The sequence below is a fragment of the Physeter macrocephalus genome, chromosome 8, assembly GCF_002837175.3.
Source record: "Physeter macrocephalus isolate SW-GA chromosome 8, ASM283717v5, whole genome shotgun sequence".
NCBI lineage: Eukaryota > Metazoa > Chordata > Mammalia > Artiodactyla > Physeteridae > Physeter > Physeter macrocephalus.
In genome coordinates this window covers 16067343-16081092 of record NC_041221.1, presented here as the reverse complement: position 1 = coordinate 16081092, position 13750 = coordinate 16067343, and the positions used below count along the sequence as shown (strand labels likewise).

The window sequence follows — 13750 nt, the reverse complement described above, 5'->3', positions numbered from 1 at the left end:
CCCATCCTATCGCAAAGGGGACTCTCCCAGCTTGGTAAGAGCCGATGTCACTATTTCAGGCGAGTTTTTGAGTGTGGCCCGGACTGACTCTATGCTGTGAACTCAAAACACAATCTCATTCACAGATGACCAGTGGTAGCCTCCAGGAACGGTACAGCCGGCAACCCCGCTGGCTGGCTTCTGGCCACCTGAGCCGTGAGGCGTGGCTCCGTGCGCTGTGGCTCTAGCCACCCCATTGTGGGGGTGGGAGTGCTGGGAGCCCGCCCCGTCCCCCAGGCCCCGCCTCTGCGATGACTCCGTCCCTCACACATCTCTGCCCCCGGAGTCTGGCACTCACCTCCCAGAGCAGCTCTGCCATGGGCAAACCCACACGTTTATGCCACAGCACTTGCACAGGTTTTGAAAAGTGGACTGAATGCTCGCCTTTGGGCTAATATGATCCTGGGAACACGGCAACGAGCAGCGTTTTCATCCCTTCGTTTGCACCGTTAACAGTAACTCCAGCGGCGCTCGGGGCTGTGTGGGGCCGAGAAGGTGCAGCTCGGCTTCAACCTGAAGAGTCAGGACCGCGGGCCACGGGGCGCGGGCCTCAGGGGCACCTCCTGCTTCCCCTGTTCTTCCGACTCTAAGATTCCGGGCTTACCTGGTGTCCAGAGCGTGAAACTTTTCAGGGAAACGAGAAATAGAAGCCCCTCTTCGGCCAGTTTGGGCAGAAGCAGGAACCAGAGGGGTTGAGAGAAAGGCCCTTCGGGCCAGGACGACGGTGGGGACAGGCGGGCTCGGCCTGCCCGTCCCTGGTTCCCGACGGGTCGAGAAAACCGCATCCTCTCTCCCGGGGGCGGGCGGTCTGCTGGACAGCAGCACCTGTCACCCCTCTCTGGCTCAGCACCCCGGCTTCCTCTGCTGCCTGGCCCGGCCGGAATCCCAGGTGAAGTCGGAAGCTGCCGCCCGCGATTCCGATTCAGATGAGACCTGAGAGCTGGGCAGAGCCTGGGGTCAGGTGTGGGGTCTCTGCAGCCAGGACGGAGGACAGAGCCTGGCGCGGGGTGGGGTGGGGGGAGTGAGGTCTGTGGCCAGACGGGCCACGGAGATGTGTATGTGTAAGGCTCAGGGTGGGGGGCTTTGCAGCCAAGAGGGGAGGACAGGGCCTGCGGTGGGCTCCTTGGCCAGCTCCAGGCACCACGGCAGTGAAGCTAAAGGCCACACTTCCCCCTGGAGCCCGGGCATCTCGACAGCCCGAGGCGGCTTGCTCCACTGGAGGGGGTCCCGGAGGATAGAGAGGGAGACCCCTGCACCCCAAGTCTCAGTACTAGAACCTCCCTGTCACCCCGGCCCCAGAACCTTCGGCTGAGCAACCTCCTGGTGAAGGCGGGGACGCGCCCTGTCTCCGAACCCCACCCCTCCTGGCGCAGAGCCGGCCTGGTGGAGAGGGGGCAGCAGGTGTCCCGAGAAGAGAGAGGAAGAGACCCTGGAAGAGGCTCTGAGGTCTGCAGCTTTCACCCAGGTAACCCGCGGAGGCCCCGGTCGGACGCAGGAAGATGGCGCGCCTCCAGCTGGAGTGGGGGCCCGGGTTGGGGCGCCGCCGCTTGTCCCCGGGAAGGCGTCCCAGCTGCGCACCGCGCCCAGGGCCCGGCACGAACCCGCCTCCCCACCTCTGGCCCACCCCAGCCAGGCGCTCGCCTCACCCTCCCACTGTCCCCCAAACTCTCGCGGGGCGGCCCCACTCCCCGCCCCACCCTGCTCCCCTCCGTGGGGTCCGAGCCCGGCCACCCCGGACCCCAGCGTTGGCCCGAGCGTCTCCGCAGAGAGGCCAGCGCCCGGCCGCCCCAGCCGGGAGGCCCGTCCTCGCGCCCAATCGTCGAACCGCGTCCGGGGTCCCGGAGGGCCAGGTGGGACCGCACGGGCGACACCGCGCCCCGCGGAGCCGTGAGGCCCTGGGGCCAGCGCCGACCCGCCTTGTAAGGCAGGGTCTGCGCTCGGAAGGTCTCAGTGCGCCCGGCAGCCCGGGAGGGAGGGGGCGGGGCGGAGCCGCCAAGAGAGTGCGGGGCGGGTCCCAGAGGGGGCCAGTGGGGGCCGGGGGGGCGGGTCCTGGGACGGGTCCTCCAATGGGAGCTCGGGGAGGGCAGGGCGTGGGGCGGACCGGGCGCGGCAACTGGGGGCCAGGGGGCGCGCCGGCGGTCCTGGGGGCGGGCCTGAGGGCGGGCCTGAGGCCGGGGGCGGAGCCGGCGGGCTGGGAGCTGCAGCGCGAGCGCAGGCCAGGTACCGGGTCGCTCGCGCGCGAGTCGCGGAGGCGCCGCCGCTGCAGTCGCCGCATCTACGAGGTAAGGGGCCGCGGGGCTCCGTCCCGGGGCGCGGCGCGCAGGGCCCCCTGCTCCTCCTGCCACCTGCGCCCGCAGGCCGGGGCGCGCCACCCATTCCCGGCGGCCGCCCGCGCCCCTTCCCCGAGGCCCAGTGCGTCCGTGCGCCCCGCGCCCCGGAGCTGCCGGCTATCCGCGCGGCGCTCGGGCCCCTGTGGCTGCGTCCGGGCGCGGGTTTGGGGACGCGGGGGCGCGGGCTGGAGCGACCGGCGATGCAAAGGACAGGTTTATAATTGGGCCCTAAATGAGGCGCTTTGGCCTTTCTTCGCGTCGGTGTGTAACGCGACAGAGGACGCCCCTCGCAGCCCCTTCCCTCTCCGTGTCCTGCTACATAAACACCGTTCACATGCCCAGGCCTGGGGGGCGGCTGCCAGCGAGACGGCGGGACATTAGGGCTTAGAGGGTTTGAAATGAAGCCACTGTCATACAGCACGAATTTTAGGAGACCCAGGGCCACAGAAAGGGCCGTTTGTGTCCACGGGCCGAGAATGTACGTGATCCTTTGGCGAGAACTCGGCCGCCCCTCTCGGTCCGGCATTTAACGTCGCCATGTCGGTGCAGGTGAGAGGGTCAGGCCTACACTTTGCAAATCCAGAAGCATCCCCGGAGGGGTGTTCTGTTTTCTTATCGCATGTGGGCACATAACCCGGCGATCAAGATAAAGAGGTTGGCTGCCAGTGTATTTTTTCCACACGCCCCTGGGGACCGGTGCCCCGCCCTTGAAGGAGGATCCAGAGAAACCTTTTATTCTGCGGTTTCAGTTATGTAAATGAAGCCTTGAAATGAGGTGGGAAGAAAACCGTCTCTGTGACTGTTGTTTTGATAGGCGTTTTGTGCTCTCTGATGATGGGACACCTTTTAGGCTCAGCTGGCTATGCTGTCATCCGTCTGTGTATTTACTGGCTAATTCATCTGACATTTATAAACGATAAAAAGACCTAGCTCCCATGGCCCCCCACCACCACCTCCCAGGACTCCCCGTGGCCAGTCTCTCAGGGAGGGTGTGCTGGGCGGGGGGGGCCTCCCCAGGGCCTGGGCCAGCCCCTGCCGCCTAGGAGGTGATCAGTAAACCCTGACCTGAACTCCAAGTGCACTAGGACCACATCCGGGGATGGAGCAATGGGGCTGGGGAGGGAGAGCTTGGAGCAGGCAGGAAATGGGGGGAGGGGCGGGGGCCATGGGACAGGCGCCTTGCGAGTGCCTTAAACTGGACTCCATGATTCCTTCTCTGGTACCAGCCCCTGTTCCCGCCACATGGTTGGAATCCCAGGGCTCAGTGATGAGTGAAGGGGGAAGGGGGTGCTGGTGAATTTCCCGGGGGCATCTGCAAAATGCGTGCCACGCAAGGGTATGCGTGTTTTCCCGGGGAAAGGGCCTTCGTGATCTCCAAAAGGATCTGTGACTCAGAAAGGTACCCTAATTTATGTACTACATTAAAAAATTCTTCTCCATCTTTTTGGAATGACGAAGTGATGGAGATTAGAGGAAGCTGTGTTGGCCGAATTCTTATCTCCTCGGTGTTGTTTGGCTGATCTTCGTGAATCCTTTGAAGTTGCAATAAATAAGCTGTTTTAACTATATATAAGGTTGTAGCTGCTCATTGTGGGAAATGTGCAAATCACAGGAGAATTTCGTAAAGAAAATTAAAACCACTCGTCACTGATTGAGGATTAAGAGAAAACCTTTGAGCAGCCAAACCGTCCTCCGGGGCTGCGTCCTCGTGGCTTCCCTCCCTGGTGGGCAGCGGAGCCGCTCCCTGCAGAAGAGGCTGAGAATTAGAAGCTTCCTCAGGGAGAGGCTTGCTGGCCTAGCGCCAGGGCTATTTATAGCTGGTGATGTTGCTGTGAGGCCAGAGGAGCGCGTACAGGAGACGCCATCTGGGGCTTCTGGGGCCATGAGGCACGGCCCCCACTGCACCTTGAAGTGTCAGGTCCTCCCTGGGTCGGGAGGTCCGTGCCCTGGGCCCAGCCTGGCACCATCTGGAAACCACCCCAGACCGAGGGTGCTGGGCACTGTGCAGAGGCCACCTGAGCCCCAAACCCTGGACCAGGCAGATGCTGGGATCAGGCAGGAGAATCGACACACGCCCAACTCCTACTGCTTCGGCAGCAGGTGTTTCCTGGGAAGGAAGGTGGGGAGCTGCCTGGGGGGGGGGGCCCAGCGGCATCTGGGGCTCAGACGTGGTCTCCGGCACCCCGCGTGGGCTCGTCCCACTCTTCAGCCCCTCCTGGGGAGACCAGGCTCCTCTTTGGGCGGGGAGGTAACCATGGTGTCACAACCCATGGAATCCCCAAACTCGGCACCCCCAGTGCACAGCGTCCCCACCACGAGTCCCAGCTCAGCAGAGCCCCTTCAGAGGGGCAACGTCCTCGGCGACATCCACATGGCAGTTCCTGGAAATGGCTTTGATTGGCCCTGCTGGGGTGACAGGGGAGGGTGCGGGTTCTGTGATCTGCAGCCCCCAAGAAGGGCATACGGGGGAAGGGCAGCTCCCCACAGGAACGTGGCATGCTGTCTCCAAATCTCGTTTGCTGACAGGGAAGCAAGACTGTTTTCAGCTTGCAGATTTCCCCTTTAACTGTACAGGACGTGCAGTGACATGCAGTGAAGCTCAAGTGTAATGTAATGTCTAAATGTCCAAATGCAGGACCTTCTTTGGTGCAGAAATGTCAAAAGTCTTTCACGGGGTGTGAGGAAATGATGGTGTTCTGACTTTGGTACCAAACCCAAGTGTCTCCTGCACCCCCATTAGCGGGGGGGGGGTGTGAGCTCACCCTCGGAAGAGCACATTCATGCCCACTTTTCCTTTTCTTAATTAGATTTGTGAAAAGGAAGGACTGGTCCTGACCTTTTTTCAAGCCTAAAAGTTAAGAACACCTGGAGCCCTTTCCTGCCCATCGCCTTGTGTCCCGCAGCACAGTGTCCCCGTGTGTCCCCCTGTGTCCGCAGCATGTCCCATGTCCAGTTGTCCCAGCACAGTCTCCCCTGTTTGGGCCACATTCCCAAGGTCTCATCCTGTAACCCTGTTGCACCCATTTGTTAACAGACATCAGGTGCCAGGTGAGCCCGGCCGGGTCAGCCCTGGGAAGCTCTCCCTCCAGCGGGAATGTCACAAAAGCCAGCGTCCTCCGGGGCCCTCGTTCAGGCCTCACACTCTCACTGCCTCTGGGTGCGGGGGGCCGTGGGCCTCGGAGCCTGGGAGGAGCCGCCAGCGCCCAGCTGCCTTCCTGGGAAGGCGCTTCCCGCAGCTCATCTGGGCCTCGTCTCCCCACCCCTGGCTCTGCTGGCTGTTCGGCCCCCAGGCCTCCAGAGGCCCCGAGGCTGCTCCTTCCTCCTGCCAGGGGTTGTGGCTGCCCCGCTAGCCCGTTCCTGGGGAGGGGCTCTGCTTTGGCTGTGGTTTTACTGCCTGAGCCTGTTTCCCCTCCTCTCCGGTTTAGTGTTTAACCTTCCTACCCCAGAGCACGTGCTCTGCCATGCTGGCGCATTTCGGGCAGTGCCGCGTGGAGGCAGTGCGCGCTCCGTTCCGTGAACCCGTCACCATCTGCTGATCCCTTGTGTGGGCCACGGGCCTTGGGGTTATTTCCATTCTCTGGCGTGGCTGCCTGGAGCCCCCCTGCGTGTTCCTCGGAGAACACGTGCGAATGTTTCCGCTGAGCCCTCGGCGCCCCGTCGCCCTCCAGTCGTAGCCGATGGTACCGGCGGCTCCCCGGAGTTGAAGCCCCTCGGCCCTTGGCGGCCGCGCTCCACAGCCGCCGGCAGCGGGCAGGGCGCAGCGGCCTCTTGGCGGCTGGCCGTCTGGAGGGTGCGTGCCAGAGCCTGCTTTTCAGGCTAAGGTAACGAAGCCAGGCGTCCCCGCCAGTGACTGGGTGTCTGGATGTGCTGGGCCTCCTCGAGTCCCTTGCCCATTTCTCTAGAGCTGTCTTTTTCTGGTTGATCCACAGGGTTCTTTCTAGATTCTGGAGACAGCAGTGTGTGCTGCATGTAAGAGACACCTTCTCTACCCCACAGCTGTCTTTTCTCTCCTTCATGACATCTTTTGATGAATGGACGTTCTGAGTTTTAATCTGGTGCCATTTAAGAATCTTTTCCTTTAGGGATAGTGGTTTTTGTGTCCTGTGTAGAGAGTCTTTCCCACCCAGGACATCGGATACTCTCAAGCATCCCCTTCCTGAGGCTTAATTGATTTTCCCTTTCCTGCTTCAGTCTGAATTAATTTCCATTTTTCTCCGTGTGTCTGTTCAGTCAGCCCGTCTCCTTTGGTTGAAAAAGTTTGCTTCCCCGCTTTTCCTTCAGGACCACCTTTGCTGTCCACACTGTCTCTGCACATGTGCGGGTGGATTGGAGGCTCTCTTCTGCCTGGTGGTTTATTTTCTGTCCTTGTACCAGGACCACACACCACACTGGCTTCATTTCCAGAACTTTCCATCAAGTCTCGAAACCGCTGGGCAAATCCTCCACCTGTTCTTCCTTCAAGGTCGCTGGTTAATTCATGGTTCTTTGCCTTTTCGTGTATAGTTTACATTCAGCTTGTCTCACTACCCAGACATAAAAAGTGTTAGCATTCTTTGGGCTTCCCTGGTGGCGCAGTGGTTGCGCGTCCGCCTGCCGATGCAGGGGAACCGGGTTCGCGCCCCGGTCCGGGAGGATCCCACGTGCCGTGGAGCGGCTGGGCCCGTGAGCCATGGCCGCTGAGCCTGCGCGTCCGGAGCCTGTGCTCTGCAACGGGAGGGGCCACAGCGGTGAGAGGCCTGCGTACCGCAAAAAAAAAAAAAAAAAAAAAAAAGTGTTAGCATTTTCATTTGGATTGAATTAGAACTGTGGGTGAATATTTGGGGATAACTGATGTCTTTGCATCTCAGACCTCATCCATGTTCCTAATGCCGCTGTTCTTTCCATAATGCTTCATAGTCTCTGTGTCGACGGCCTTGCACATCCTTTGTTAAATGTACTCCTAGGTAATTCATATGTCCTCACTTTTTAAAAAATGGTATATTTCTAAATACCTTTTATTGTCTGGTTTTGCTGCTACATGGAAATAGAATAGATTTTTGTATGTTGACCATGTATCCAGAAACCTTGCTAAACTCACGTTGATTCTAATAGTTTTCCTGGGATCCCTTTGGATTTTGTATGTACACAGTCATAGAAACTGCAAATAATGCCAGTTTTATTTCTTCCTTTTTATGTTTATATCATATTTATTTCCTTTCCTTATCTTACCACACTGACACAGTGAGTAGAAGTGGTGATAGCAGGCAAGCGTCTTTCTCTTACTCCAGTTTGAAAAGAAAAATTTTCAATATTCAAAGTGTGATGATTTTGTAGCTTTTCGTAGGTACCCATTATCAAATTAAGGAATTTATTTCCTCTTCTAATTTGCTAAGAATTTTTACGGTGAATAAATGCGGAAATCCATCAAATGCTTTGGCTGCATTTATTAAGATGATAATATGATTTTGGTTCTGTATTGTGTTATGTGATGAATTATATTAAGTTAATGTTAAACGAACCTTGCATTCCTGGCATAAACCAAACTTGATTGTAAGGTATTGATCCTTTTTATCCATTACTGGATCCAGTTTGTTAATATTTTGTTTAGGCTTTTTGTATCTGTGTTTGTAAGTGAGATTGGCATAAATTTTTCTTTTCTTGTAACGCCCTTATCAGGTTTTGGTGCCAGGATTATTTTAGCCAGAATGAGTCGGGGTGGGGTGTTTCATCTTTTACTCTTCTCTGGAAGAATTTGTGTAAGACTGACATTATTTCTTCTTGCAATATAAGGAAGAATCTGCTGGTAAAGTCATCCAGGCCTGGAGTTTTCTTTGTGAGAAGGCTTTTAAATAAGAATTCAAATCCTCAATAATTATAAGAATTAATAATAAATACAAGAGCAATTATAAGAATATATTTCTTCTTGTTACTGTTTGGTAAAATGGCTTTTGTTTTGTTTTTAGGAATTTGTCTGTTTCATTTAGATTATCAAACATGCTGGTCTAAAATTGTTTATAATATTCTCTTATTATATTTTAATCCTCTAGTATCTGTAGAGCTTGTAGGGATGTCCTCATTTTCTGCTCTGATATTGGATATTTTGACTTTCTCTTTTTTTGACTTGATTAATGTCCCCAGGATTTATCAATTTTATCAGTGTTTTCAAGGCATTAACTTTTGATGTCGTTGGTCCTCTGTATTATAGATTTGTTTTCTAATTTATTAATTTTTACTTTTATCTTCATTGTTTCTAACGCCTTTGTCCTTAATTTGCTGAGGTTTTTTTCCTAACTTCTTAGATGGCAGCTTACCTCACATGTGATGGTGTACCCACATACGATTTTCCTATGTGGGTACACCATACACATGCACACATATATGTACATGTGTGCACACACACACGTTTCCACCACGTCTAGCTGTTTTCTCTTGGGTATTTCTGATCCACGAGTTCTTTACTCTGCTCTGCTGTGAAAGCCATCCACTGAGTTCTGAAGTTTAGTTATTGTGCTTTTAGGGCTAGAATTTCTAAGGTGTTCTTTTTTCAGATCTGCTTCCTGCATTCTTACAGCTCCCGTTCTTTGCTGGAATTCCTCATCTTGTCCTTTTTCTTCTTTGCACGTGGCGCGCACTGCCCATTTCTTCTTTGCACACGGTGCACGTAGTTACTTTAAACTCAGTGTCTGATCGAGCGCCAGGAACTGGAACCTCTAGTCGTTTCTGCTTCCTGTTGTTTCTGCAAGTTCTTGGCACTTGTTCCCCCTCTTGGGCCCGTTTTTTTTTTTTTTTTTTTTTTGGTCATAGGTGGATATTGTGTTTTTCCGTCTCCGATGGTCGTCTCCTCCTCAGGAGTGCTCATGTGTGTCCTGCCGGTGTTTGGGGCACCGGCGATCCAGATCCCCGCATCCACGCTGGGGGTTGAGAGGAGCCGACCTGACCGCCCCTGACTTCCGGGCGCCCGTCCGTCCACCCCCAGGGCAGGGCTGGTCTGATCAGGGTGCCCTGCCCTCCCCGGTGGGGGGCCTGGGGCTTTTCAGTCCCCGTGGGTGGGAAGCCTCCCCGGTGTCTGGCGGAGGGGGAGTGAGGGCTGGGCCGCGGACCACTTCGGAGACCCTCGGGCTGCCTCTGGGTTTGCGCTTCACACCCGTGCTGGCTGCTTTCCTCTTCGCTGCTTTGGGGCAGGAGAGGCTTTGCGGCGGCCTGCAGGCGACACTGCCCCTCACCTGCCGGCCGTGGGACCCAGGCAGCGGCCCTTCCCCGCAGGCCTCTCTGCCCGTGTGGCCCTGCGGTTGGCTTCCCCGGCCCCGGCCTGCCCTCCACGCTGTGGGGTCCGTGGGCTCTCGGGCGGCCCGAGAGGCCTGGCCCCAGGACCTGCCGTGCGGGCACGTGCTGAGCGCAGGGCGCCTGCCGTCGGGGAGAGGCCAGGCCATCCGCGGGCAGCTCCGCGTTCCTGGAGCTGACAGACGTCCTGTTGAGGGTCTCACGTGCACACGCCAACTCGAGGCCAGACCCCGTCCGCGGGGAGGGTCCTCTGCCGCTCTCGCCTCTGGGTTCTGTGCCGCCGCCCAGGCTTCACTCCTCCGGGCCTTTGCAGGCGCTTTTCTCTGGGGCAGGGACCCCCTTCTGGTGTCCCTGCTGTGTGCGGGTCCTGGGGCTGCTGTGACAAAGGACCACAGACTCTTGACTGAAAACTACAGAAATGTGTCCTCTCCCAGTTCTGAGGCCAGACTCCCAGTCCGAGATTGAGGTGTCGCAGGGCCGCGCTCCCTCCGGAGGCACCAGGGAGGGTCCCTCCTGCCTCTTCCAGCTCCCGGGGCTCCGGGCGTCCCTGGGCTTGTGGCGACGTCCCTCCCGTCTTGGCCTCTGTCTTCACGTGGCTTCTCTGTGTCTGTGTGTCTCCTCTTCCGGCCCTTGTCAGGACACCTGTCAATGGACTTAGGGCCACCCTGGTCCAGAGTGGACCCATCTCGAGATCCTTAGCTTGATGACGTCTGCAGAGACCCTTCTTCCAAACAAGGTTCCTCCGCCTTGCGGGGATGTGGACATACCTGGCTCGGGGCCACCATTCACCCACTACACGTGCCCTGCACAGGGCCCGCCCGACCCCAGGTTGGCTGCAGATGCCATGTTCTTGGATTTTGTAAGAAACGGTAGAGACCGGCTCTGGGACCAGGGGACTGGGGCCCAGGATATGGTTCCTGGGAGGCCAAGAGGTCCCAACGGAGTGAGTCCCCCCAAAAGCCCCAGCTTCGTGGTGACCCAGAGAAGTTCCTGCTGTCCGCATCAGTTCTTCTGAGGGGCAGGGGTGGCAAACCTGTCCTGGCCCCTTCCTCCCCCCGCCCCTGTCCCCTCCCCCGCCAGCCCGACCAGCAGGAGCCCCGAGGCCCGAGGGTGTGGCTCCCACGGTGATCTCACTGCCGGACGGTGCGGTGCGGGACACAGGATGGCCACGGCCCCCAGGGAGGCACCCGCTCAGACCCCTTCTTCTCTCGCGTCCCAGAGAAACCGCGTTTGACTTGGGCGCAGGGGACAGTGTGGCTGTGACTGTGGTTCCCAGGCTGCCCCGAGGGATGGCCTAGCCTCAGTGCAGGAGGTCCCCACCCCACGGGCCTTTCCGGGCCTACGGCCTGAAGCCTGTGACCCGGGACCTGAGCGGCATCCTGCTCGGACGGTGCGGCCGCTTGTCCCGCCCTGTCGGGGCCCCTGCAGGGACCGTGAAAGGTGGCGCCGAGGCGGCAGGGCTGCATCCACCCTGAGACTCCAGGGACCGTCTGCTCTGCGGGGCCGGCGCTCAGAGGCCGCTTGGCGCCCGCCTGGGAGGCTCCTGCTGCCTGGGACGAGTGGTCATTCACACCGAGTGCCGGGCAGCCCGGAGTGGTGGCCGTATTATGATTAAAATGTGAACAGTTGCCAAAGGGCTGTGTTGTGTTCAAATGGACTCTGAAATAAAGAGCCAGAGCTGCGGACCGGCGGCCCAGAGGGTGTGCAGGCCCGACGCCTCTGTTCCCCTCAGGCTGTTCACTCGGAGGCTGTGCCTTTTCCAGGGGCTGCACCGAGGGCGAAGCTGGACCCCGACGCTGGGGGCCTGAGCCCTGGTGGACGGAGGGGAGGAGGGGGAGGCGACGGCATCCATACCCCCGGCTTCTGGCCGCTTGGTCTTCTGCATTTTCTGTCCTAACCCTCACCCGCCCACCTCATCTTGGCCGCGAGGGTACAGCGCGCCCACCCGGCAGGGGTCAAGGAGCTTCTCCCTGGGACCGGCCGCCCAGGCGCCCTGGCCTCCTGTGCGGCCCCGGCGTAACTGTGCTTGGACCTTCTTTGGGGGCTGCTGCTGTTATTCCCTCACCCCCTGCGTCGCATCAGCCCTGGGACCGGGCCCCGGTGGGCTGAGCCGTCCAAAGGGGCTGGGCTGCCCTGGGACGCGCCTGCTCTCCTTCCCGCACTTGGCACGGAGCCCCTGGGTTGCCTCTGCGCGCGCGTCCAGCGGCATCCGGCGAGGGGCGTTCTGTGGCCAGGCCCCTGCACGGCCGAGGTCAGGCGCGCTCGGCGGACTGTCAGCCCGGTCGGCGTCAGGCGCTCCATCGAGGTCCAAGGAGGGCTAGTTTGTCAGATGCTCGGGAACCTGGCATTTCCAGGGCCCGTGCGGGTCTTGCGCAGGAGCAGGGTCTCAGCTGGACCCCGGGCCTTGGGGGCACATCAGCGGGTGCAGCCACGGCCCAGGGACTTGGGCTCCCGGCCCTGGAGGAGGGTGCCGCCCCTGGGCCCAGCTTGGTGTAGACATCTGGAGGGCGCTGGCACCACGCCGGCCCTGAGATCGCAGGAGGGCGGCACGTGGGGTGGGCCGACGGGGCTGAGGACAGGGACGCCTGAGCAGGAGCTCGAGAGCCCAGGGTTCCCACCGCGGCTCACGGCTCCAGAAGATTCCTTCTGGTGTCCGCTGTCCCGGGAGCCCTTTCCCACCCGCGGGCTGGTCTCCCGGTCCCGAGCAGCCTCTAGGACGAGGTCGGTGACAAGAGCCCCAGTCGAGCTCTAGCGCGTCGTCGGTGACACCCCCAGGGTGCCCCGGCGGCCACAGCGCGCTGAGGCCTCTGGACCCCCCGGCTCCCCGACTCTTCAAGTAGGGGGCTCGCCAGTGGGGCTGCTGTGTTGTGGGGAGGTTCCAGACTTGGGGTGCGATGCCCGGTGACCCGGCAGAGCCCGTGGTGGGGTCCGGGCGCCGTGGCCGAGCCGTGACCCACGTTTCCCCCGTGCCGCCGGCCCAGCTGGCTCGGTGTGCGGTGGAGCCGGGTTCCGAGTTTCGGGAGGTTTGGTGTCAAGGAGGCCGGCGGGACGGGGCCTGGGGCCTGAGCAGCGCCCCCTCAGGGCCTGGAGGCGGGGAGTCCCCTGTGCGGGTCCCAGCTCCCAGACGTGCGCACCCTCTGACCCGCATCCTGCCCCCCAGAAGCACGCCATCGTTCCGAGTTTCGGGAGGTTTGGCGTCAAGGAGGCCGGCGGGACGGGGCCTGGGGCCTGAGCAGCGCCCCCTCGGGGCCTGGAGGCGGGGAGTCCCCTGTGCGGGTCCCACAGCTCCCAGACGTGCGCACCCTCTGACCTGCATCCTGCCCCCCAGAAGCACGCCATCCCGACCCCCCACCCCAGGGCCGGCAGCTTTCCCAGGCCGCCCTCCAGCGAGCCTTGGCCGTCCTGGTGCACTCAGCACCTGCCCGGGGCTTCGGCCCAGAAGACCCAGGAGGTGGAAGGGGCCCCGGGGGCTGGAAGGCACCTGGACCCCAAGGGGCAAGATGCTTGAGGCCTGGTCCGATCGCAGGAAGTGCCTGCAGGTAGGATGTAGACTATGTGCAGCATGAGGAGGGGCATTGGGGAGGAGGGGCTGAGAGCTGGTTTGCGGAGCCAGGGGATGGAGGTGCGTTCACACCTACAGAGCAGGAACACATGCTCCACCTTTACTCTCAGTGCAGACCTGTGTTCTGCTCGAGGAAGGGGAACCAGGAGAGGCAGAGTTGCTGTTGCCTTTAAAACAACACCTGGCCCAGCTCACATGCACACCTGGCTCAGCTCACAGGCACACCTGGCCCTGCTCACAGGCACACCTGGCCCAGCACACAGGCACACCTGGCCCAGCTCACAGGCACACCTGGCCCTGCTCACAGGCACACCTGGCCCGGCTCACCGGCACACCTGGCCCGGCTCACCGGCACACCTGGCCCGGCACACAGGCACACCTGGCCCGGCTCACCAGCACACCTGGCCCGGCTCACAGGCACACCTGGCCCGGCACACAGGCACACCTGGCCCGGCTCACCGGCACACCTGGCCCGGCTCACGGGCACACCTGGCCCTGCTCACAGGCACACCTGGCCCAGCTCACAGGCACACCTGGGCCAGCTCACAGGCACACCTGG

General features: G+C 60.1%; 1 protein-coding gene across 5 annotated transcripts in view; it reads left to right on the top strand.

The window, feature by feature from the left end:
- The first annotated feature begins 2287 nt into the window (after positions 1–2287).
- Positions 2288–13750, top strand: part of TPPP (tubulin polymerization promoting protein) — a 30243-nt gene continuing 18780 nt past the window's right edge. For all 5 annotated transcript variants that reach the window (XR_003680852.2, XR_003680853.2, XR_003680854.2 and 2 more), the window contains exon 1: positions 2288–2321. The gene's annotated coding sequence lies outside the window, so the exon portion shown is untranslated. The remainder of the gene's footprint in view (positions 2322–13750) is intronic.